The 26,540-nt window shown below is 52.3% G+C and overlaps 1 protein-coding gene across 5 annotated transcripts in view; it reads right to left on the bottom strand.

The window, feature by feature from the left end:
- The window catches only part of DAAM2 (dishevelled associated activator of morphogenesis 2), a 104,944-nt gene that overhangs the window by 56,574 nt on the left and 21,830 nt on the right, over positions 1-26,540 (bottom strand). For 2 of the 5 annotated variants that reach the window (XM_076003382.1, XM_076003379.1), the window contains exon 1: positions 20,908-26,312. The exons of 2 other annotated variants lie outside the window; for them this stretch is intronic. The gene's annotated coding sequence lies outside the window, so the exon portion shown is untranslated. Of the gene's footprint in view, positions 1-20,907; positions 26,313-26,540 lie in introns of those variants that run through there. One more of the 5 variants, XM_076003383.1, reaches the window with a different exon arrangement.

Raw genomic sequence — 26,540 nt, forward strand, 5'->3', positions numbered from 1 at the left:
CATCAGGGGGATGTGGTGTGAGTGGGGTGGGAGTGGGGTTACCTGGTCCTTGTGTGCGGGACAGGCGAGTAAGTCCAGTGAGCAGAAGCTCACCAAAGGCTGAAGGAGAGAGGGAGGAAGACGAGAGGGAAGAGATGGATGCAGCTAGAATGTAAGAGAGGGTTTGACTCTGAGTGCAGAGGTGCTGTGGGTGCCTGTGTTTATGTGTGTATGTGATAGTGTGTGTGGGGGGGTACATGTGTGTGTGCTTGTGTATGTATGTGGTGTGGTATGTGTGTAGGTGATATATGTGTTCATGTCATGTGTGTAAATGTGTGTTCATCTCTCAGAGGCAAATGCACATAATTGCACTGACTTCCAAGTCTAAGTAGAAAGAAAAGCCCATCGGCTCCCCAAAGCAGAGGAAACAGTAATATTACTGAGAATCAGCCTCCACGCCAATTTCTAATCAGCCCACCCTTAGTTTACAAAGGAGTTGTCCAAGTGTAACATTTAGGAAACGTTACTGTGGAGGATGCAATGTCTTTTCTTCATTTGCTCAGGAACCACACTATGGCCTGGGAGCAGAGACGCATTCAAAGGATGCTCACATCACCAGAGGCCAGAGACTGAGTGAGTGTTCACATGCATCATCTCATGACTACCCAGAGACAGCAGGATTTTTGCCCGATGAGGACACCGAGGTTCAAAACCAGGAGGCGATACCCAAACTAGGGCTCTCTCCTGTAACACCTCATTTCATGCCAACCCAGCTTCAATGCAGCTCTAGGCAGAGGGGTTCCAAGGGGAGGGGCTTCAGGGGGATGGGCTCTAGAGGGAGGGTTCTCCAGGGGGAAGGAGCAAGGTGTGTACACAAGTGTGTGTGTGTCTGTGTGTGTGTGTGTGTGTGTGCGTGTGCAGAGGTGCAACTGGGTTTCCCTTGCATATTACGATGGGACATACCCAGCCCGAATGTGAGTGCTCAGTCTCTGGCCTGTGACGGATGTGTAAATGTGTGCTCATTTCTCAGAAGCAGATGCACATAATTGCCCTGACTTCCAAGTCTAAGTAGAAAGAAGACCCCGCCAGCTCCCCGAAGTATATGAGCAGAGGAAACAGTATGGTGGGTTTTAAGCTGCTTCCTCACCAAGCCTGAGATATACAAAACAAATTGCTGACAATAATATATCCCAAACTCCTCCATGCTCTGCACATTGTAAAATAAATATCTGGCATATTTCTGAGAAAAATAAAAAGAATACTAACATTTACTAAGAAGTAGGCTGGGCTCAAACTTTAACGCTTATTATTTCATTTAATTATCCCAACATCCTGCAAAGATAGTAGTATGATCTCCGTTTTTACATACAGGGAAATTAAGGCTTGCCCAAGTTAGTAAAGTTCATAAAAGGTGTGAACCTCAGTCTCACCGATTCCAAAACCCAGATGCAGCCTTTCCACAGCAAGCAGACAGCAGCCGGCAAACGGCGGCATCACTGTAAACAGCTGGCGCCCCTACAGCCAAGGCACCTCTGGTGGTGCGACCCCCGTCTCTCACCGTCCTCCCACCCCAGCCCTCAGGAGAGACCTCAGCACTCGCATGGAGAAGCCAAGCCCCCGCCAGACAGCAGCGGACCCTGTTGTCTCACCACTCACACTGAGTCACAGATCGGTCCAGACTGTGCCTGCCACCTTCTGGACCGGCTCTAGGGCGTGCAAGCCGGGCCCGCTCAGGTGGGCCCCGCACTTGCTTCATAGCTCTGCTGTCGCTGTCTTGAAATTTTTAATACTTTTTACACAAGGAGCCCCACATTTTCATTTTGTGCCGGGCCCTGCAAAGCACGCAGCTGGTCCCACCCAGCTCCTGCAGTGGCCGGCGCAGGCGGTCTTTCCCAGGAAGAGCAGCCCGGCCGGCCACGCCCTGTGTGTTTCCAAAAATGTTCCCCACAGTCCCTGAATGGCCAGGACTAAATGAGACAAGTTACTTTAATCTGGGGTGGCTTCCTGCCCAGATGGCCTTGATCTGCTGCTCAGCAACTGCTCAGCTGCTCCCACCCTGACCTTTCCTCCTTATCACACCCCACTCCCCCACCCCATGCTCCCCGCTTCCGGCCCACTGTCCCACTCAGCCTCCCTAAATGCACCATTGCTCAAGGCACTGAAATTCCTAGAGGGCACGGACACATTTATCTCCAACTCCCCACTTGGGGCTCTTTGCTCATACACAGCAGAAACTTGGTAAGAGCCCAAGGATTAAGTGAATTGCTGCAATGTCAATTTAAAAATATATAAATTAAAAAAACTGATGTGACAAAAAAAGTGAGTTGCTATATTTTCTGAATTCTCAACCCTATCCACTGTGCCATATCATCAATGTGATGGCATTACATTAAGCACATATGAAGATTGCATGTCCTTCTGCAACTGGATAATTAATAAAAAGCAGTGGATAATCCCAGCTTTGAAATGTAGCAAAGAATGGCTCTGCTCATTCTGCATGTGGGTTCTCGACATTACGCCTCATCCCATCCCCGTGGCCAGCTCTGCCCGCTCCGCCTCTCCTCCCACCCCACCCCTGCGCAGACCCTGCCTTCTCCAGGCAGCCTTCCCAACCACCCCAGCCTGCCCAGATCATCACAGATGCACGCAAAGCACCTTGTGTCTGCTGGGTTTATAGGACACTTAATTATGTACTGCCTTGTGGCACTTTATGTTATTTGATATTTTGTATTAGTTTATATGTTATACACCAAAGCACTTTTCCTCCATCTGGACTCTGAGCCCCACGAGGACAGCACAGTGCCGTCCATTGCAGGACCTCAGCCTCAGGAAGCTCTTCCTGAATGAATGAAGTCTAATGGCAAGAGGAAGAGCAGTCCGGCCTGTCCCCCTAGGGGGACAGAGAGGAAAAAGAGATTAAATCCCCAGAAATAAATCTTCATGAACTCAGGTCCCTCAACCCCTTCTCCTCTTCAGAGTCCACTGAGGATAGAAGGTATTCAGCCCTGGGCCAGACACCCTCAAGAGGTGTCTCAAGTGACATTCAGCACAAGGCAAAGGAATGCTCCTTTATAAACCCGCATGGTTACATCAGGCCTTGCAATTCCCAGATAAATGCAGGATGTTTCCAGCTCTCTTTTGTCTCTGCTTTAAATGTCTCGCTCCTCTCTGGCAACAAAAGGCATCTTGCAAGTAAAAGGTATGAGATATTTTTCCTCTTTGTGCTTCGAGGGATGGGATGCTTTGTCCAACGGAAATATGACTCTGGCTGCAGAACTTCAGGCTACAGAAGCTGAGATTTCCTCCAAGAACTCAGGCCACGTTCCTCAAGAGGTCCCCGAGACCTGAAGTCAGTCCTTGCATGGACTCTCCATTTCTAAATCACCTTTTCTCAACACTGACATCCGGGCAAGCTTGGCCCTGAGTCTCTGCAGAGAACAAGTCTCCCTCTTCGTTGTGCAGTGATTGGGGCCCAGGACCCACCTCATCCTGGCGAGTGCCCGGCTGTGTCACCTCTTTCCATCCTGTCACCCCTTCCGAGGCCTTTTGCTCAGTTCTCCTTCTTCTTGGTGTAAACAATGTGAAATATGATCCACCTGCCCCAAATGCTCCCCACCCTCTCTTGTCACCTCTTTCCATCCTGTCACCCCTTCCAAGGCCTTTTGCTCAGTTCTCCTTCTTCTTGGTGTAAACAATGTGAAATATGATCCACCTGCCCCAAATGCTCCCTATCCTCTCTTGCCTCTTTGACTCCTCCGGAGCCCCTTCCCTGAAGAACCCCCACTCTAGAGCCCCTCCCCTCAGGACCCTCTTTCCCTGGAATCCTTCCTTCTAGAGCTTCTGCCCTTGGAGTCCCTCCCCCTGGGGCATGCTCCCCCTGGGGCACCTTGCCCTAGAGCCCCTCACTCGTAGCATCTTCCCCTGCAGTCCCTCTGCCGGCCCCTCCCCAGTCTGCTGACGGCACCCCTGGTGAGCCTCACTTCTTGCTGGAAGCCCTCCCTGCCACCCCTCCCCCTCGTTAGCATCCTGCCTTTCTCAGGTCCTCAAACATCGAGCAGATCTATTGCTTCCTGAATTATAGCCACTCTCCCTGGGCTGTGACCCTCTTCAGTCAGGGTCAGCATGTCACCAGGTTAGCAGGAAGCCTGGTGCCCAGCACAGAGCCTGGCACATGGTCAGCATGCCAGGGCTCTGCCACGGTTCAGACCCTGGATATCTCCCTTCTCCCTTCCCGAACTTCAGAAGAATTCAGCCATGGCCACTCCAAAATCCCCTGTCCCCTCCCGGCTCCACATTTCCAACCATGTGCCCTTCTAGTCAGGTGGGCTGGAGCAGGTCCCACCAACTCCCCCAAACTGATCTCATCTCCTTTCGCTCCCCCTTCAGGCCACCCCTGCTTTTCTCTGTGGATGACACCCCAGCTCAAAACTACAGAAGCATCTTTCACTCTTTGTCTTGAATACTGCCATACGATGGGCACTTTAGGTGTATTATCTCATTTAATTCTCCCCAGACACTCGTAAAAGTGGATATTAGCATCCCAATTGTAAGGATGAGGAAACCCACGTTCAGAGGCAGGTTCTGACCCAGGCTGTCCTTCCCATTGTTCCCCTCAACACACACACACCCACACACACACACACACACACACACACACACACGCTCGCGCGTGCACACACACAGAGTCCTCTCCCTTTATTATATAGATGAGCAGTCTCCACACCCAGTCCACTGTACTTTGAGATGCCTCCTGCATCAACTCCGTGCTGGCCTGTGTGGACACTCGGGCTCCGCTCAAGCACTGTGACAGGGTGTGGCCATGTCGTCCCAGCATCAGGGAGGCTGGCCGGGGCTGGCACTGCTGACCTCACCTCACCCTCACACTGGGAGCTGGCACGCGCCACCCGCTGGGGCCAGTCTCTGCAGGCGCTGTCCTTTCTGACCTGCAGCCCAGGCAGAGGCTGAGCCCGTTCTCCTGCGCCCCATCTGCTCTCCTCTCGTTCCTCCTCCTGGCCTCGGGTCAAAGTCACTCAACAAGCTACCAGCTTGGACCACAGCCTGCGTTCCCCAGCTCTCCCCTCTCACGTTAGCTCTTTATTTTTTCCACTCAGCAGATCTCAAGCTACAGCGCATGGCAAGTCACCTTGTGAGCTTAGGAAGGGCTCTGCCTTCAGAGTTTCTGAGTCAGCAGATCTGGGGAGGGGCCCAGGAATCTGCATTTTAACAAGTTCTGTGAGTGGTTTAGATGCAAACAGTCTAATCCACCCTCAGTTCGTTTCCCTCCTCTTTTGTCAGCATTTCTACCAACCTTTGTCATAATTCGTCCCGTCTTTCCAGAGTTGTGACCAAGCCCCTCAGGTTTTCATAACTGGCTGCAGAGTAGACTCATGGGGCATTTGGAAAAAATACTGATGCCTGGGCCCCATCCTGAACCGATTAAACAGAATCCGGGGGCTCCGGTGAGCAGCTCATCGTGGTGAGCCCAGGAATGTCCCACAGCCCGGAACTGTCTCAGTCCGGGGCAGACTGGGACAGGTGCTCACCCTCCCGGGCTCTGGCATTTGTGGACTCTCTCCAGGTGACACTACTCTGTAAGCAAGCTTGCCAAACCCTGGACTACATCCAGGTCAAGAGGGGCCTCTACCCCTCAGCCAACTTACCCTGGGAATCCCTAAACTGGGAGCTGCCCTGTGCTTTGTTTTCATGGAGTGCGGGTCATCTTAAATGCGCCCCTAGGCCAGCAGCAGCAGGATCACTTGGAAATTTGGCTAAAAAGGTGGAGCCAACTTAAATAACAACAGCAATAGTAATCCGCACCTGCAATTTATCCTATTACATGCCATGCACCACCTTATGTGCTTGTAGTGTCCTCATTCAACTCATAAGAAGCATGTGAAGGCATTATTATCTGTCACGCCTCATAGGCAAATGAAGACACTGAGCCCCAAAGAGGTTGAGACACTAAGGCAAGGTCACACTGTTAGTTGGTGGCAAAGCCCAAAGCTGTGCCCAGAACCCAGATATGCCTAACTCAAAAGCCCCACACTTGTCTCTCACCTACAGAGCTTTTCCAAATCCCTACCAAAGATACCAGTGAAGTAGTGATTAAGGAGTTAACTGTCAGGCAGGGGCTGGGGGTGGACGTGGTTTGAGCCTGGGAGGTCAGCCCCCCAGGGAGAGTGTAGCTGACCAGAGGGGGCGGATTTTGATTCTGCTGCAGCAAACGTGTACTGACCACTGCCTAGCTGGCTTGAATGTGGCATCTCATTACATTCAACAGTGACCCTATGAAGTATATGGTGTTGAGATTTTGTGGGGTCCATACATAAAACTTTCCTCTTCTTGCTCAAGTTTGGGACCAACTGAGAGATGGATACATGAAGCAGACACATGGAGGTCAACATAGCAGCAGTGTTTCTGACCAAGCTGTTTGGGAGTATTTGGCTTTACATCTCCGGCCCAATGCACTTCCCAGTATTCCACTCAGGAAGGAGGCCCAGTCACTGGCATAGGAGGCTGACCAGGGACCTCCCCCAGGGGAAGGCTCCTGACCTCACCACCAAGAGCTGGCCAGATGCACCCACGCTGCAGGTGGCCGATCCAAGAGAGGCAGGGAGGGAGCTGGCAGGCCCAGCTCGTAACTTCTCCCAGAGTCACCAGTTGGAGACGCCGCCCCTTCCCTGGAGGAGCGATGGGGAGGGAGCAGCCCGAGAGGGCAGCCAGCATGCCCTGAGCCCACCCCAGAGATGTTGACTTGGGCTGGGGAGGGAGAGCGAGCACTGATAGTTTGCAAACGTTCCCCAGGTGATGCTAACGTGTCAAGCATTGAGTAGCTGCTCGTGGAAGATCCTCTCTCGGAAACAAGGAGCCAGGAGGTGCCTCTAGCGGGGCTGGAATTATTCCTGTTTTACAACCAGGGAAACAAGTGCTCAGGAAACTTGAGCATCTCGTCCCATGTCCAGAGCTCGGAAGCAGAACAGTAAGGGTGAGTAATGAATGGCAGTTGGCAAGTAAGTTTTCCCCACACTCAGGGTGGACTTGGAGGTTTCCAGCCAGGTTGGAGCTAGATCAGTGAAGCTAGCGGTTCTCAAACTTGATTGTGCAATAGAATCTCCTGGAGGCTCATTAGAACGCTGATCGCTGGGCCCCACCGCAGAGTTTCTGATCTAGAGAGAAGGCCCTGTCGCTGTGAGGAGAGATGAGCTAGGCATATCTGGATTCTCCGCATGGCTTTGCCGCCGACTAACAGTATAACCTGGCCTGGTTTACTCTGCCTCTCTGTCTTCGTTTGCCAACTAGAGAATCGCAGTAATAACGACCTCATGTGTTTCTAATGAGTTGAATGAGGACACGAGGCACGTAGGGTGGCGCGTGGCCTATAGTAGGAATGTGGATGGACTGTGGGTGTTACTGTTGCGCCGGTGCTGTTCAGGGATGGCTTCTTTGAGAAGGCTGGGGGAGGTTTTGGATGCAAGCAAGAGCACCCAGGGACAGAGCACCAAAGCGAGAGCGAACCAAGTCTTAAAGGATGCGGGGACGTGAGCCAGAGCGGAGCCGAAGCCAGTGCACAGAAGTGGGGATGAGCGAATCACGCAGAGGACGGGGTCTGCTGCGGATCTGGCCAGCAGACGGGCTGGGATTTGAAGTCACCCAAAATAGAACTTCCTCCTCTCCAAGCTTGCAATTTGCTCTTTCCCTCCTCCCCTTCTCTCTGGGCCACACTCCACATGCCTGTGTCCAGACTCATTTGTTAGAGCTACCTCTCCCCACCCCTCCCCCACTCCTGCCCTAGGGACTCAAGGAATCTTAGCAATGTCTCCAACTCTAAGTTCTGGAGGAAAAGAAGCAAAGTACAAGGGGGGAAACCCTCTCTTCAGGCCTGTGTCTTTATATGACTTCCCCCCGCCCCCCGTCCCCTCGTGCCCAGCCTCCTCTGCCCCCAGGAGTTGGCCATTCCCACTCAGCAGCAGTCTGGCCCTCAGGTTAGAGGTATCCAGGCCAAGAGGGGCATCGATGGCCTTCCTCCCACCACCCGAGCACAGAGTCCGCTCTGCCACCTTTGCCAACCCATGCCCCTGCCCCGTTTCCTGGCTAGGCTCAGTGCTTATCCCCTTGCAAGAGTTTCTTCATCCATATGTTGATTCATTCATTCATCCATCCATTCCACAAATGCACACAGAGCACCGCCTCCGTGGCCAGGCTGCGCTGTGCGGCAGGGATTCTCATGTGAACAAGGCGCAGTCCCTGCTCTCCTGCGGGCGGGGAAGGGAACACAGGGTTTGGAGGCAGGAGATGCGTGCTCACCCCGCCGTAAAGAGAAAACGGGGCCCCTTCTCAGGCTCCTCGGGTCTTCCCTTCTTTGCTAACACGAGAAGGGCTCTCCCAGCCACTGGTGCGACACAGGCGGGGCTTCCCGCTCTCTCTCCTGCCCACACGGACACACGAAAGAAAGCACGGTCGGTGTCAGGCACACGTCATGGCTCCACGCTGATTCCTCCCTGCAGGCTTTAGAAGTTTGTCTGAGCCTCGGTGCATGCCATCTTCAGCCACTGCCTGGACCCTGTGTCCAGCATCTTAGCTTAATGGCCATCTCAGCCAGCATTTACTGATCTGCTCGGATGTGCTGGGCACTGGAGATTGAGATAATCAAAATACATTCCTGGGCGCCCGGAGCTCACGGGCTACAGCGAGAGCCACGCACATAAACAGATGGTCACGCTACGATGTGGGCAGCACACAGTGGTGGAAGTAAGGCACTGTGAAGCCAGTGGAGAGAGGCACCCAGCACAGCCGCCTGCTGATGAGGAGGATAGCAGGGAAGGCTTCCTGGAGGAGGCAATGCCCGAGCTCTGTCTTAAAGAGGAGCAGTCTTCAGTCTGAAATTGAGCCTGTGTGTTGGCTTGGCGCCTGCCACTTCAGGTCGCCTTAATCACTTCTCTCTGACTGTGCTCCTTTTCCTGCCCTGCCCTCCGTCTCAGAACAGCCAGGGCATTGGGGCTTTTGGAAAAATGAATCCATGTGCCTGCGGTGTGATTGTGACTGGATTTTCCTTCCTTTTTCTTCTTTGGTATTAATATTATATCACCAATTACATGATGGTGCTTATGTAATCAACACTAAAAATGTAAACCAAGAGTTTATTTCCCCCTAACTGTTTTCAGGCGGTTCCCAGATACCCCCTTGGCCTTTGAACTCCCGTGCAACCGAAGGCCAGAGCTGGATTTTCAAATGTTGCACCACGGGCCTCAACAGCTGGAAAACAGCCACTGGCAGACAGCACCGGGCAGGGCCCTGGTCAGCTTGGGGGCCGAGGGCCAGGGCTGTGCCAGGCTCGGCAAACAGGAGCCACAGCTGCGAGTCAAAGGCCTCTTTCACGAGGAAAGCAGAGTGGGGAGAAGGTTGTCACGTCACACTTTTTGTCCAACACGATCACCCAAACAGGTAGTGAAGACCATGGTCCGAGTGAATGGGGAAAGAAAGATGCAGGTATCACACACCTGTGCACAGGAGAGAATCGGAAGACCAACAAGCCCCTTTCTAACATGGAACAAGATGTCCTATGACACTGTAAGGGGTGCGCCGTTATATTTACTCCAGACTGAGCCAATTGAGTCTGGCAGATTCTGTACTTATTCGAGGGGCTGCACCTCATGTCACTGATTGCTAGCTAAAGAACCCCCACCCCACCCCAAGATCCTTTCTGATAAGCAGTGAAAGCCCCAGGAATACAGTGGGGTTGAGAATCTAGAATTATTAGATTCCAAGCTTGGCTCTGCCACTAACTAGCTGTAAGACTTTGGGAAAGCTACTTGACTTCAAGCCTTACCTCCTTTGTCTGTAAAAGGAGAATATGGGCTGGGCGTGGTGGCTCACACCTGTTATCCCAGCTCTTTGGGAAGCTGAGGCAAGAGGTTTGCTTGTGGACAGGAGTTCAAGACCAGCCTGGGCAACATAGTGAGACCACAGCTCTACAAAAAAATTGAAATTAAACTAAATTTAAGAATTATTCCATGCCCCCTGATGTCTTAAAAGAAAAAAAAAAAAAAAAAAAGAATTAGCCAGGTGTGGTGGTGCACACACCTGTAGTCCCAGCTACTCAGGAGGCTGAAGCAGGAGGATCGCTTGAGCCCAGGAGTTCAGGGTTGCTGTGAGCTATGATCGTGCCACTGCACTCCAGCCTAGGCACCAGAGTAAGACCCTGTCTCTTCACAAAAAAGAAATAAAGAGAATTTTCCAGGACATAGCCCACAACGCAGTTGTGAGGAGTGAGAATTCAGGAGTAGTGCCATTTGTCGGATATAGAGGACTTTATAAGGAAAATATTTAAAATATTTCTCACTATATTTGCCTCTGGAAGTACCAGTGTTTAATTGGTCCCCTTTCCTTTCTCTCACTGACCTTCTAAAATCAGAGGTGACCAGTGCCGTATTGTCCCCGGGAAAAGAAGACTGATAGCCCCGATGGAATGAGGAACAGTTGATGAGAGGTGATGTTTTCTCCAGACAGGAAGGGCAATATAAAACATTTCTAGTACTAGAACGAAAAGAAAGTAAAAGGCCAGGATTTCACTCCCTTCCCCGCCTCCAGGGAGGAGTTGTGGGGTGGGGGTTGCAGGGTCATTAGAAATAACTCAATAACCTGGAGAAGCCCAGAATAGGGTGCGGGGCTGTGGGAGTGTCATGCTGCATGAATAAGCCCTGACCCAGCCCAGCTCCCGGCAATCACAGCTCTACCGGGGACAGGTTAGCAGCAGCTGAGGAAGCCACCTGGGGGGGGGCTGCCCTTGGGCCCACTCATCTAGAGCCTCACGTCCCAGAGCAACAGCGGGACACTTGGCCCTCCAGGGGCGCGTGAACGTCCTGGGAGAGCCAGGGCCAGGAGGTCCACCTCAAAGGTGCCAGGGACCAGACTAGACCTGGGCCCACGACGCACAGGGAACAAGGCACAGCCCCGTGGAGATCTGCAGAACCCCGCAGCCCAAGGCCCTGCCCTGGCCACCTTGAAAATGTGGCCACCTCGAAAACTTCCCCCCAAAATCAGACTGCATGGTGGAGGAGGAGGACTTGCGACTTGATGGAAACTTGATCCAAAGCAACCGTCTTAAATCAAAGAGACCAAAGTGCCTTTATTTATCAAGCTAAGTGTTTCATCACAAGGTATCCATTATGGGAAATAATTACTTTCCCCACACATCTGGCAGACAGCACCGGGCAGGGCCCTGGTCAGCTTGGGGGCCGAGGGCCAGGGCTGTGCCAGGCTCATGGAATACACATTTCCATGTGTATTCATGGAAATGTATTCATTTCCACCACCCATTCCTGTACGTCTTCAGTAAATATGAGCTGCTACTATGTCGCCATCACCACCATCATTGCTAAATAAGTTATTCTCAGACTGACAAGGAGGGAGGGACGAAGACAAGAGCAAGAAATAGTGGCACTTGTTTGAGATCTGAGTCTTCACAGGGCTCAGAGAAGCAGGCTAGGAGGGGAGGAGAGGAAGGACGGCAGTCTGCGGACTCGCCCCCTCCCCAGCAGTTTACCCTGCCCCCCACCACCCCGGTTTCGCTACAACTGACCTGTCAGCTCCTCCTGCCCTTTTGTCACTGAGGGAGTGAGAGCAGGGCACCTGCCAGGACCACCGTGTGCCTGCCCCTAAAGCCCCGCCCTCCAAAGCCCCGCCCCAACGCCCCACCCTCTAAAGCCCCGCCCCCTGATGCCCCGCCCCCATCCCCTCTTCTCCTAGATTGCTTAGGTGGGGCCTTCCAGGCCTCCTCCCCTCCCCACCCACTCACTCTGTGGCCTTGGCAGTAGAGTGTAGCGGTTAAGAGCCAGCACTCAGAAGTTAGACTGGGTGCCAGTCCCAGCGCCGCTTCTCATCTGCTCTGTCACCTTTGGCAAGTTACTTAACCTCCCCTGCCTCACTTTCCCCATTTGAAAATGAGACTAATAACAGTACTTGCCTCACAAGGGAACTGTGTGGATGGAAGCAGCGAGCGTGCACAGTGGCCGGGGGAGTGCCTGGCACCTGGGAAGCACTGAGCGATGGCACCTCTTCTCAAGGAGGGCCACCACCAATATTTAAAACAGCAGCCCCTGTCCCAGCACCGCCCACCTCCCATGCCCCTTCTCTGCATTTGCCAGACTCAGGAGCATCTGAGAGGCTATACAGTCCGTGTGTTCATTATCTCCCTCCCACTAGGCTGTGAACTAGTGGGGCAGCCTTGCCCATCATTCATCGCTGTATCCACAGAGAACAGAATTACGCCCCTGCACACAGTAGGCCCTTGTAATAAAGAAGCAATGCATGAAACTTAACTTACTACCTGTATACACTTAGGCAAGCCATGCAACTCCACATGCCTCGGTTTACTCATCTGAGAAATGGAGGTGATGCCTGCACCCCCACATGAACGTGAGGATTGAACGAGAAAACGTTTGTGAACAGACCCGCTCCAGTCCTTGGTGTGTGATCTGCGGATGCTGGCGGATCTGAGAGGACCCGCTTCAGCCCGACTCGGGCAGGGTCTGAAATGGTTAACCTCCGACTCTCGTCACCCAGGCCAGGCAAGGTCGGGCTGCAGAGCCCCTGGCAGCTGTCCAGGTGGAGGCTAACTGTCAGGGGTGTGTGCCTGCAGAGCTGGCCTGGTCCTGAGGCGGTCTTGACCCAGGCAGCTGGAGTCTCTGGCCGCCCCCTCCTGCTGAGAGATGCCGCCTGGGCGCGGAGCATTTAGGAGCACAGGAGCTGAGCGGTGGGAACCTCCGCCGGCCCGGGTCCCACGCCACATCCTGGCCTTGGGGGAGGTGGGCCCAAGGCCTGGACTTGCTTCCCAGCTATTCCCAGGCGGCCTGCTCTCCTGCCGGCCCAGCTGGGCTGCCTGAGCCGAAGGGCTGCGGGGGCAGGTCTCTGTCCCTCAGCATCGCCTCGTCCCCCCACCCACGAGGAGGAAGACGCAGGCCTCAGCCTAAGAGGGTCTGGAGTCCGGGCCGGGCTCTGTCGGCCAGAAGCCCACCTGCCTCCTGGGGGAGGGAGTGTGTGCAAAGAGCCTCGTGTGGCCCAGTCACAGAGAGGACACACTGACACACAGGAACTCCAACAGGGCGCCCTGCCTTTCTTCAATTTATCACCTGTTGCAGCTTATCTGCAACTTCCCCAGGAGCCCCTCCCTCCCCATGACTAAGCCAGAAAAAGACGAAACAGACAGGCACAGGCCTCGGTACAGATGGCAAAGATGAATACATGCAGCCCAGCATTCGCCCCATGGGTCCATCCATTGCAGTCACCTGTGAACCCCACTTTGTGCCAGGCACTGTACACGGTAAGGAATGAAATGGTGAATAAAAACGCAGACCTGGCCAGCAAACATGCCCACAGGGTATAGCTGGCAGGCAGGCCAGGTGGGGGCAGGAGCATCGTGGTAGAGCCACCCAGGAGTGGCAGGAGCATAGGTGAGGGGTCACTAACTCAGCCTGAGGCAGGAGGGAGGGTGAGAAACCGGGCAGGGTGGTACCGTGCTGCTTCCAGCAAGGTAACAGCTTGGGGAAGAATATAGGAGCTAATAAGTGGGGAAAGGACATTTCTTGCCAAAGGGCCAGCTCAGAAGGGCTCCAGGGAGAATGCCAGCCTCAGCTCCTGTCCTCTCCTCCTTCAGGGATTTTACTAGAAACTAAACCCTCTGCGGGCAGGGACAAGGCTCAGTCTGCATCCTCTGTGCTTAGAGCGGTGACAGACGCACACGGGGCAGGCACTCAGTAACTGCATCTGAGTGTGCCAATGAATAAACAAACATCCCGGGCGTAAGATCACTACTGCCCACTGACAGTCACAAAAACTGCCATGGCCCCATATCTTCTTGGTATAGGGATCTTCACAGGCCATGGCTCTCTAACTGGTGCCAAAGATGACGTGCTCGGCCTTCAACGCGGGCATCCTTCAAGGGAGCGAACAGAGGGGTTCTGTCTGTCTCCCAAAGTGCTGCCAGCTTCCCCTGCACGGTCACACTCCTTCAGGATGCCCTGGGCACAGCCGCAAGAACCACACACCACTGTGGACAACGGCCAGAAAGAGCAGGCAGCTGTGCCAATGCATGTGGCTTGGTACCTGCAGAAAAACAGGATCATACTGTGCTTGAGACCCACAGGCACTCACAGGCACATGTGTGGGCCCATTCACTCACCCCTGGAGTGCGTAGCCCTGTGCCAGGGCCCTGCCATGGACGGCAGCACACAAGCAGGGGACACCAATGGGAGTGGTCCCTTCAGACCCTGCCCTGGCCCCAGGGTTAATTAATTATCCAAACGCCCACCACTCTTGTTTTCTTCCCAGTGCAGAACCGTGAAAAGCATAGCTTCCGCTCATGTTTCTGTCATTCATTCACAAAGCCATTATTTAATGAGGACCTACTATGTGCTGTGGACCTACCCTGTCGCTGGGACTGTGCTATGCTTTGCATGTCTGCGCTGCCTCCAAAACTCACGTGTTGAACCTTAATCCCCATGTGGTGGTGGTAAGAGGTGTGGCCTTTTAGGAAGTGATTAAGTCATGATGGCGCCACCTCCATGAATAGATTCGTGCCGTACAAAAGGGTAGAGGGAGCTCGCTTAGGCCCTTTCTGTCCTTCCACCATGTGAGGACACAGTGTCATTCCCCTCCGGAGAACCCAGCAACGGGTGTCATGTTGGAGGCAGAGAGCAGCCCTCGGTAGATGCCCATCCTGCCGGCACCTTGATTTTGGACTTCCCAGAGTCCGGAATCATAAGAAATAAATGTCCGTTGATTATAAATTACCCAGTCTGTGGTACTTTGCTAGAGCAGCCCAAACTACCTTTGCATTCTGGAAGCTTATAGTCTTCCAGAGTGGAAGAGAGAGAGGGGAGACAGGGAGGGAGGGAAGACGGGGAGAGGCAGACGGGACAGTGGTCTTCAAACAGTGTGATGAGGGCTCCACCGGGGTAGGCCTGCGGGACCAGAGGTGAGGGGCAAGCTCACCTGCCTGAAACTGCAGGGGGACAGAGAAGCTTTGCAGAGGCGGTGATGTTGGAAGTGGGTCTTGGAGGACAACGAGGTGCTCACCTGGCCCGAGCCTGCGGGCCGTGGGCAGGGAAGGACTAAATGCAGTAGGCGGGGCAGGGGGTGCTTGGTGGCTGGAGTCAGATGACCCGAGAAGCAGGCCAGGGCGCAGACGTGAGGGGCCACCCTCCTTGGATTCTGAAACTAGGCCTGGGAATTCCCAAATTCCCCTTTGGTTAATCAAGAGAATCTATTCCCAGAGCAAGCAGGGCTAGGCGAAGCACCCTTCACACCAAGACAGAGGCCCCGAAGAGCCGCCAGGATGGGGAACCCAAGGGGCAGAGTCGGGGAGCATCCTCCACCACTGCCTCTGAAGTCCGGGGACCCCATCCCACCAGGCACAGGGCCTCCTCGCTGAGCCTCCTCTCAACACACGCACACAGTGCCAAGGCACGAGTGCGGGCCGCTCTTCTCTGGGGTGGCAAAGCGCCACTCCACCAACTCAGACCGATAATCTGACTCTGGAAAAGACTCCCCTCTTCAGCTCCTGGACAGCTGCGCCCCCCCTCTTGAAATGTCGCTCCCCCTCACCTGCGTGGGAATGAACTCACCTCCCCCTCTGCAGAGGGGCCCCCACACGGCTGTGGGTGGGCACAGGAGGTTAAGAACAGAGGTGGGGATCATCATCAAGATCATGTCACCGGCGAGAAAGCTGAGGCCACCTGCCCCAGGACCCACAGGGACCCCGTCTAGAACCCCAGCTTGAATCACAGCAGGGAGCTCCCCTCCTCCTTGCTGCTACAGGACAGTGGCAGACAGATAGATGCTGGCTTGGTTCTTGGTTTCCCCTTAGTTTCTGCTGAAATTTCTGTATGCAGTGGAAACAACTATTAAAATAAAAAATTCTAAAAGTCTTATCCAAGATGCATTCATGAATATCTCTCCTAAGTATTGTGAGCCCTGGCAGGGTCCACTACATATTGCCTCTTTTTCAGATGATGTTCCCTAACTTTCCAGAAATTAATTTTCTCTTTGAAGCCTGGAGAATACTTAGAAACCCTTTTTTTTTCCTTTTAAATAAAGGAAGGAGTTCCTAACAGTTATTCCAAAAGTTTCAGATGTGCCAAGTTGAACTTACAGAAACCTGTGAATGTGTATACTTACTATTTGCCTACCATTAGCATGATTTTTCACACTTCGCGTCTGATTTTCATGTATATTTTCCTTAATCTCTGTGTGGAAACAGTCCTAGCCTGAAGTGAGAAACATTATCAGCAAAAGCAGAAAACAAACAAGCCAGCCTGGTGTCCAGGGATTTGGGAATCGTAGGAGGATCAGGTGGCGTATTGCATCCGTTCTCCAAAAAGAGGAGCTATTGGCCATACCAGCTACACAACCCATTACTGGAGGATTCAGTTGGGAATGCAAAAAATTAAAATAAAAGAAAATAAGAAAGAGTTGAGACTCTTCCCAGTCCCCCAGTGGCTTCACTCCAGCATTAGAACAACACAGAGATGATCACCTTTTGGGAGACTTGCTGTCCCCAAACGGCCCCAGCTGCTTGCTAATGGGCATTGTCCTGTGAGTGGTGAAGTTCCCAAGGCAGGGAGCCCTGAGGGTCCCAGCGGGCAGGCAGAAAGCTCACAAAAGCCAAACAAGAATCTGCCACCAACTGGCAGTTATCGGAACGAGTTACACCAGACACCAAGAGTTGGCCCTATAACCACTTTTCTCCCTGGCCTCTACTCCCCTGCTGAGAAGACACAAACCATGCTTGTTATTTCTCCCCACTGTCCTTTCAGGCAGCTGGATCCCAAGCCAGCAGGCAGAAGCTGGACTTAGATACATGTCCAGTGCGGAGGGAGGCCAGGTTCCCTGAGCCAGGCATGGGATCTGCCTTTTCTAGTATTTGCCAGCACGCCTACAACATCGGGACACGTAAAATGTGAGTGTTGTCCTTATTTCCCATTAGAAATTGGAGGTTCCCAAAGCCCAAATAGTTTGTGCCGGGCCATTTAGCAGTGGCGGAGCAGAGTGTGTCTCCCTCTCTCCCACCCCGTTCTACTCCAGGGGCACTGGGACCACTGCACGCTGTGTTCAGGGTGGGAATTGCAGGAGAATCCCACATCCAAGGGGATGTAGAGCCCACCCTTCCTGTAGGCACGTGCACCGTGGAGAGCTTGACACTCGGCACAGGCATGGGGTGCAGGGGGGCCCGTCCTACCTATGCTCCCTCAGCCCCCGGAGCCCAGGTCCCACCTGCCCAACGACGCCCACGGTTGGAGCGGTGGGGGCGCAAACCCAGCATCCCTCCCGGGCCCCACAGAGCGTGTGAGCAGGTGAGAGGGTGGCCCTGTGTGCGAATCTACAGCCAGGCCCAGGAGAGTGCCCCCCGGGCACAGCTGGGCCACTTCTACAGCAGTATGGTTAAGTATTTTCCCCTTACAAAACAAAAACCCTTTTGAAATTCACACCAAGGCTTTGCATGGATGAGCAGGCTCCCTGAGCAGGGCTCCCCTGGAAGCCACCCCAGGTCACCTCTCAGGACTCTCCTCCAGCAGCCTGGCAGTTGGGACAAGCTGGCTCTGGAAAAGAAGGCTGGCAGGTCCCAAGAAGGTCTGTGTCTCCCTCCCCGATCCTCGCCCAGCTGGCCTCTCTCCACGGCCCTCACCCATTCTAAACACGCGCTGGAGGGGAAGGAGGCGGCAGAAATTCTGTACTCTGCACCCATGTGACTTCCACAGCACCTTCTCTTGCTGGGAAGGCTCCAGTGGGGCGTCTCTGGATCCCACGTTCCCTCTCCCAGCTCGCCCTGCCTGCAGGAGCCGGCCGCCTCCCCTGCATGCCACACAAACTCCTCTGTCCCAAATCTGTAGAACCACCTCTGTCAGGGATTTGGGGTTTGTTTTCTTAATTAACTGAAAACGCTAACATGGGAGCCCTGGAGCTGGCAGGGGCCTGGCCTTCAGCGGCTGCTAGGAAAAAATTCTTGCTTTGAAATCTGGATCTCTCATGCCCCACATGGGATGTCAAAACAAACAGGGACACTCGATCTGGAAGTGCAGGGGCTGGTGCAGGCTCTGGTTACAGGGCCAGGGATGGATTTAGCTACAGGATGCTTTAGTAACCAACAGGTGATGAGATCCTGGCTTCCCAAAATGGCACAGCTAGACCCCCAAAGGCCCCTGTTGCGGCACAGGCTCTAGGGGACAAAGGGAGAGGTCATTGGGGTTTATGCCAGCAATAGTCACTGACTGACTGCTGCCTGGCAGGCAGGGCGCTGGGGGTGGAGGAGGCAGCAGAGATGGCCAAGTTCTGTTGAGTCCTGTCCTTGAGGAGTTAAAAGTTAGGAACGAATTACCAAAGTATGGCATAAAAGGAAACCAAAAGCAAAATATGTACTATCAGGACTTTTGCAGAAAATGTTTTCTGGCGGAGCAGGGTCTGAGAAAAGAAGACCAGGATGATTGCCCAGGCCCAGCTGAGCGATGGTAACCGGAATGAAGATGCACTGGAGTGTCACGCAAAAGCAGGTATGAGTGCCTCCCGGCAAGACCCAAAGCCTCAGCAGGAGGAAGGAGAGGAGCTGGAGGAGGAGGAGGAGGCACAGGTCCTAGTCTCTTGTTTGCAGCCCCCTGCACTGGGAGGGTATCCGATCAGACAGGGTGCTTGTTGCCCAGCCCCATGCAAAGGCCGAGACAGCAGGCCAGCGTGCCCTGGATGCCCTCGCAGTGGGGCCCGAGTCACACCCACAGTTCCCCGCACCGGGGATCGTGCTACGGCCGTGTCACCAACAGCAGGGCCTCAGGAGAGGTCGGAGTTCTGAATGACCAGAGAACACCCATCTTTGGGAGGAACTCACATAGTGCTCCAGGGAAAACCCATATTCCCCCTTCCCAGCACAGATGGTCCCATCTGCAAAGGCCCAGAGAGGAGCACTGATTTGCTGGAGCTCAGAGATGCCATATCAGAAGCAGAGCTCCTGGATCGGAACTCAGGGTCCTCCCTCTCCTGACTTGCCCGTTCCTCTCTGAGTCTCTGGCCTGGGTCCGGCCTGAGCGTGGTGACCAGGAGGCTGAAAGATTCAGAACCCCCAACTGCTTTGCCCCAGTTGAGTCCAGTCCACTCTGCTCCCAGGAGAGGGGGAGGTTGAACCATTTCCTCTTGGGAGACTCGTCCCCCACTCTCCCTTCCTGCAGTAGAATCAGCGCTGCCTTTCTTTGTCTTTAGTGCCTTGGCCCTTCCAAGCATGCAGTGCAGAACCCAGTTTAAGAAACAAAGCATTAAAAGTTAAAAACTATCATTTTAGAAAACCACTTGGTGCCAACTTGCACAGAAACATAAACTTGGGGACTAAAATGTCATGCCCATGGCAGGTTATGAGGTGGTCACTCAGACGATTCAGAATGGATGCATTCAATTTTTAGATTATTATTAAAATGAAAACAAAATGAAACATTCCTCAAGGAAAAGAACATCTCAAGCAGAGCTGTCAGACCTGGGCGGAAACATTCATGCAGTTAGGCTGGCCCGGGTGCTTCTGAGTCCTGGTCCCAGTAGCATCTTCAGTGCCAGCACAATGGCTGGCATCATACACAGGAGGCCAGCAACCCCAGTTTGTTGAATAAACAGATGAAGGAATGAGTGAAGGAATGAAGAGGTTCAAGTCTTGGCTCTGCAATTTACCAGCTCTGTGTCCTTTGGTAAAGTCCTTAATCTCTGAGCCCTACTTTCTTCATTTGTAAACTCTACAAAATTATTCGTGACTCAGCGAATTACTGCCTGAGATGCTAAGTCGTTGGCACAGTGACTGGTGCATTCATGCCACAGGAAAAATGGTAACTATTATTGTTACTTTTCAAAGATGGTTTTAATCCCATATCCAAAACATCTTTCTAGATCTTCACACCTTCCTAATTCCATCATGGCATTTTCTGTTTCCGTAAAGCCCTAGATCAGAGCGTGGCACACGTGGGAGCACAGAGAACGTCTGTCCAAGCAGAATTTAACAGAGAGCTTCTCTGATTCGGAAACCTCTGGCCTCTGGTTAGTGCCAGGGGCTACTATTAATAGTATGCCCTGCCCCTCCACGGGAGGCCACCCCTTTGGCACACATCCTGGTCCTCCAACATGTACCTGGGCATTCAAGGCCAGGGAGCTCACCTGTGTCCACATCATAAGAAATGAGGTGGGCGGCCATCTGCTCTGCAGAGGGCGGGGTGCTGGCTCAGCCCATCCCCCTGCTGCACAGACCTCGTCTCCCATCCTCTTCCATGCCAGCTCTGCGCAGCGTGGGCCTCCCTCCGAGGCGCCGTTCCCAGGCTCCAGCAATAACAGGCCCTCCATTCTTCCCTGCCCTGGCAGACCTACCACCTCCCACTATGACACTGCCTGCTGCTGCTCAGGGGTGGCTGCCCCCTGCCCAAGGGGACAATGCAGACCTCTCTGGGGCCTGGGGAACAAGCCCAGGGCCTGGTCTGTCCCTTACCCCAGGAGGAAGAGGAATTGGCCTAAGTCTCCCGCTGAGATAGATTTCCAGGGTCACTCACTGCACCCTTGGGTTGCAAATGTCATTCAGCCTCTGGCATCTTCACAAACAGCCCTCACTGACCACTGGTTATTTTCCCCAAATGAGGGAGGAATCTGGCATCTGCCCCTCCCCCGTCTTCACCCCTCGGGCCAGGCTCCAGCTATGTCGGGATGTCAACCCTCAGCTCCCTGCCTCAAGGGTGACAACCACTGGGTGGGGGGTGGGGGCCACCCCCAAGCTGAGGCTCACTATCACTGGGGTCCCAGCCCCCACCTCTGTCTCCTCACATCTGCCCATCCCATCCCATTGGCAAGAATCACCGTAACTCAACCCAGATCTGCAATCGGCTACCCAAGGAGGAGGATGTAAGGCGGCATTCTTTCACTTACCAAGTTTATCCAGCTATTTTCCAACTTTCTTTTTAGGGATCCTGAGCTCAGTCCTCAAGAATGATCCTCTTATGTCCCAGAGCCAGAGCTGGGTGGTGGGAGCCCAGGGCCGCAGTGGGGGGCTGCGGGCAGGGCGTCCTCCTGTGGGCATGGATTCCTGGGGGTGTGCTCTTGATTCAAAAAAGCCCCCCTCCCCTGGAGGCTCCTGCGCTAAAATCCAACCCAGGAGGGTCCCAGCCACACACACACAGCCCAGCACGGCACCCAGCACGGGAGGCAGGGCCACTGTCTTGGGAGAAGCAGAGTGTGTGACTGTCTCTCTTAAAGGGACAGCCTGCCCCAGAGCCGGAAGCGGGTGGAAGTGCTAGAAAGTGAGGGAGGATGAGCCAGCATTCTCCAGGGAAAAGCTCCCAGCGAGCACCAGGACCCTGGCTGAGCACCCGCCTAGTCCAAGCTTGTCCCCTCTCCTGACATGCACAACTACTGTGTGCAAAGTACTTTCCTGAGTGCTTTGCATGAAAAAAAAAACTTATGTCGTCCCCACAGGAACTTTCTGAGGTAGGTACTATTATTTTTTTTGTTATTATTTCCATCTTACAGATGAGGAAACTGAGGCTTAGAGAGAGTAAATTGCCAAGGTCTCGCAGGTAATGAGTGGAAAAGTTAGGATTCTAACAAAAACAATTCTACTGGAGTTCGAGCACAAAGCTTCCCCTGGAAGAGTCCGGGGACACCTCACTGTGTCAATCCACGACTGCAGACGGAGCACCTGCCGGGTTCAGGTTCGTGCCTTACTTGGAAAAGGCAACATCCCAGACAAGGTGTCGCCCTCACATGCTCACTGAAAGCAAATACACCTCCAGAGGCTGACACCAACCTTGCCTGGAGGGCGGAATTATTTGTGCCTTTTTTTTTTTTTATCTTTACAGTTTTCTGTATTTTTCGCATTCTAAAATAACAAGTTATTCTTTATAAAGAGGGAAAAAAATAAAGATTCTACATTTGATCTCCCACTCAAATATTTCCAACAACCAAGGCAAGACCAGAGCAAGAAGGTATTTGTATCCTACACGGAGGTTCTAAGAGGAAGGAGAGTAGCAAAGGTAACGGAACAGGGCAACAATACTGGGATTAAATCTATCTGAGCTAAGTTTTGCCTAGTATGGAACTACAAGTAGGTTTTAAGTAAAATTAAAGCAGTAACTTCTTCTTTCGGCCAAAATTGAAATAAAAAGTTTGTTTTAAAACTTGGCAATTAAAAAATTCAGTGAAGTCCAAGCTCCTTATGTGTTATCCAAGACCCTTCCTAATTTGATCACCAGCTCCTTCTGCAGCTTCCCCCACACGGCCCCGCCCACCCCACCCAGCAACCAGGCCGGACTACCAGAGGTTTCCACAAGCCGGTCCAGCACTCTGCCATTTGCACATGGAGCGCCTTCTGCCTGGGCTGCCCCTTCTCTCCTCCTCTAAGTCTTTGACATCTTTCAAGACCAGGTTTAACTGCCATTGCTGCTGTGGGACCCACACAAGCAGAACTGACTGCTCCCTTCTCTGAGCTCCCACAAGCTTTGACCATTACCGTGGACTCACTGTTTGTGTCCTGTCCAAACTCACATGTTGAAGCCTAATCCCCAGTGTGATGGTATTTGGAGGCAGGGCCTTTGGGAGGTGATTAGGTCATGAGCATGGAACTCTGCCGAAAGGGATTCCTGCCCTTGCAAAAGAAACCCTAGAGAGCTGCCTCGCCCCTGCTGCCATGTGAGGACACAGTGAGGAGACGGGAAGTCGTCTGTGAGCCAGAAAGCAGGAACTCACCGGACACTGAATCTGCGGTGCCTGGGTCTTGCACTTCCCAGCCCCCAGAGCTGTGAAAAATAAATGTTTGTTGGTTACTCCACCCGGTCTATGGTATTTTGTTACAGCAGCTCGAACTAAGACACCATCCAGAGCATGCTATTGGAGCTGGCATCGCGATGTACTCTAATTAATTTAGTGTCTTTGTTCACTTTTCTATCCCCAGTACCTAGCACCAAAAATATTTGTGGAGTAAGGTGGCACATGACAACAATTATTATTGTTGTTGTTTGAGAGCATATATAGCTTTCCAGATACTTCCACATAAGTTGTCTCATTTGAACTTTACTGGCCAGGGTGGGTATTAGAAGTGTCAAATGTTAGCACTGGAGGAGGTAAGTTCTGTCTGAGGTCCTTGTAACTCTACTCTTCAGAGGTTAGGCTCGCCCACATGGCTTCGAAGGGCTGGCCAGGCTCCCCAACCTCCCTAGATGCTGACAAATGTCATTTTCAGGGAGGCCAGACAGTTTCTATCTCATCCCTGCCCTTTGCATGCCTCCCGGTGCTCCAATCCAACATAGCCTTGCCCTCACCCCCCTCACCCCCTACAGCCAAGTGGAGCACCAGTGGGCACAAGAGTGACGCTTCTCAGCTAGCGTGTTGTCTGTATTCTCTCTGGGCTAGTGAACACACCACGGCCAGAGTACTAATGAGGCCACAGCTTCAAGTTAGAATCTGGAATGATCCTGCCAGTTTCACAGGGAAAAGCCCTGCCATGCAGCACCAGTTGTACCCAACTGGGTGTCCAGTCCACAACCTCTGGCATTGGGGTCACTAGGAGAGGGCATAGACCAAAGGTACACAGAATCTGTAAGGGAGGAGCCTTAGACATCATGTTGCTCAACCCTCTCTAGACAGCCAAGAAAACTAGGGCCCAGACTGGGATGGACTTGTCAGAAACACACAGTGAAATGGTGGCAGAATGACAGCTGGCTGCTGAGCCCTTTCCAGTGAGTCTGTTCTAAGCAAGAAAAAAGCAACTTAAAGGGTTTGTACTAAAAGGCATTAGTAATGCCTTTTTGCAAAGCATTCTTCAGGTACACAACCTACAAATGGTTTTTGAATGCAACACACAGAAAACATGTTATAAAGAAAACAATGAAGAAAAAACAGAGGAAGATAGTCAATAACAGTATTCAAATTTAGTCTGGAGGCCAGGCCATGGCAAAACCCATTTCCTTCCACGACCTCTCCTATGAACGAAGTGAAAATGTGGGTCTAAGTCTAGCACCATTTCTGCATTGTGTTAGCAGAATACATTAAAATGGGAATACCACAGATTGATACCTTCTTTCGTCCTCAGATAAAATTATTTACAGTTGTAATAGTTATTTGGTGCTTAGTCAAATATTGTCGGTCCCCACTTCTGGCCAGGCACATAGCACATTGTACATCCTGGCCACTAGTGTTTGGGTACTTCTGGCCCATGAGCTGGGAGTAGAAGTAGAGTGTTGTAATGCTTAATTTCATGTGTCAACTTGGGTAGGCCATGAGACCAGATATGAGGTCAAATGTCTGGATGTTGGGGGAAGGTATTTTTTTAGATGAGATTAACATTTGAATCAGAAGACTTTGAAGAGAGCGGACTGTGCTCCATTATGTGGGTGGGCCTCTTCCAATCTGTTGAAGGCCTTCAGAGAAAACAACTGAGGTCCCCCAGCGAAGAGGGAACTCTGCCCACAGATGGTCTTCAGTCTTGAGCTATAACACCAACTCTTCCCTGGGACTCCAGCCTGCTGGCTGGCCCTGCAGACTTTGGACTTGCCACCCCCATCATCACATGAGCCAATTCCTTAAAATAAATCTAGTTAGACAGACAGAGAGAGACAGAGACAGAGAGAGACAGAGAGAGATCCAGTTGGTTCTGATTCTCTGTAGAACCTTGACTAATACACGTGCCATTATACCACTAGCGGTCAAGAGCCTTTAGCTAGCAGGACCAGGCCCTCTTTCCCTTTGGCATGGCACTTGTCAGCATTTAAGATGGGGCCTGCCCTGCCAGCCTGGGGTCCTGAGGACTGTAATGAACAAAGCCCCTGTCTATCCACACAACAGGAATCGTGAGTAAGAAAGAAACTTCTGTTGTTTCAAGTCACCGAAATTTGGGGATTGTGTGTTATGGAGCGTAACCAAACTTACACTGACGGAAGAAGCACTAGCTCTGTTTATCTTAGATTGGAAGTGCTGGGTTTGGAGGACAAAAATCCAGAAAAGCAATGGGACCACATCAGGATTTTGATCCTGGCCTCACGCAGAGACTCCCAGGCACACAGCTCTCCCTCCAGCTGCACAGCTTCCCGGCTTTCCATCTTGGGATCCTGGGAGTCTCAACCCAGAATCCAGTCATAGTTGTGCAAATGCATCCAAGGTACAGCCTCACTTGTGAAACTTCCCTAGAAAAATGTTCCGAGTTCTGCGGAGGAATCTGACCTGGCCTAGAACGGGAAGCTCTCCAAAGCACAAAAGTTTCCACTACGGCAACAAGAATGTTAAACATGATTCAAAAAAAAAAACTCAGTAAGAGAAATGAGATGATGAATACTCGTGAGCCAAAAACCAAAGGCCATTCCCTGGTTCCTGTGAGGTTTCCTGCCGCACTGGGGGAGTCAGCGGGACTAGCGAGGGGACTGGGAACGGGAGCTGGATGTCCTTGGCTCAGACACAGAGGGGCAGAGTGTGGAGCCTTTGAGAAAAGGCCACTAACCGGCATTGATGCGTCTCCTTAGAAAACAAGGGTGACCCAGAGGAAGCCAGGACTCTGTATCTCAATGGATAAATCCAGCCCCCGACCTTACATCCACTATAGAGACAAAGTGTAGGGCAAAATAAGATGTAACGGTCTTAAACTATTATGGGAAGAATTTAGCTTAGACCAGTGGTTCTCGCCACTAGGGTTGGTTCCTCACGGCACCCCCACCCCACCCCCAGGGGACATTTGGCAACGTCTAGAGACATTTTTGGTTATCACAACTAGGGAATGTTACTAGCATCTACTGGGTAGAGACTAAGGATGCTTCTAAGCCTCCAATAACACACAGGACAGCCCCCCACAACAAAGAATCATCTGGCCTCGTGCCCCAAGGTTCAGAAACTGTGGCTGAGAAGAGATCCCTCGTCATGTAGGGTGTGCAGGTTTAGGACAAAGAGCGAGAAGAACATTTATACAGTGTGATGCTCCAAAGGAAAAAATATATACATATAGAGATAAACCAAAACTGACTGTACCCCTAAAGCATTCTGAGAGGTAGTATAGATCATATCGGTAGGGAAATAAATCTCATTGCTACTCTCGTCTTCCTATGAGAATCAGAGTAGACGGTCCATTATCTAGACTTTGTCTTTAGATCTGCCAAGGGAAGCAAGGAGCCGGGTTGAGGAGCAGGGCTGGAGAGTAACGATAGCTGCATTACTCAACATAATAAGGGGGGGGGCTTGTTTGATTTGTTGGTGAATACCAAGGGAGAGAGGAGGAAGGCCAAAGGACATGACTTCTGGCCAAGTAATCTCTTTTAGAACAAGGTTGTCCAGAATTCAATTTCAAATTGTTTGCGTTGTTGTAATACAAACAACCTTGGTCTCCCCAAACCCCCTTAAAGTTCACCATGTTCACAAAGCCCTTGTCTAAATGGTGTGTGTGTGTGTGTGTGTGTGTGTGTGTGTGTGTGTGTGTAAATCAGGGTATGGGGGCTAAATTCCACATCTGGGTCAACATGGTACGAAAGAGAGTTCATAGTTTGCATGAAACCAAAGACACTTAACATTTCCTGCAGGCTCATTAC

This window comes from Microcebus murinus, chromosome 5 (assembly GCF_040939455.1).
Source record: "Microcebus murinus isolate Inina chromosome 5, M.murinus_Inina_mat1.0, whole genome shotgun sequence".
Lineage (NCBI taxonomy): Eukaryota > Metazoa > Chordata > Mammalia > Primates > Cheirogaleidae > Microcebus > Microcebus murinus.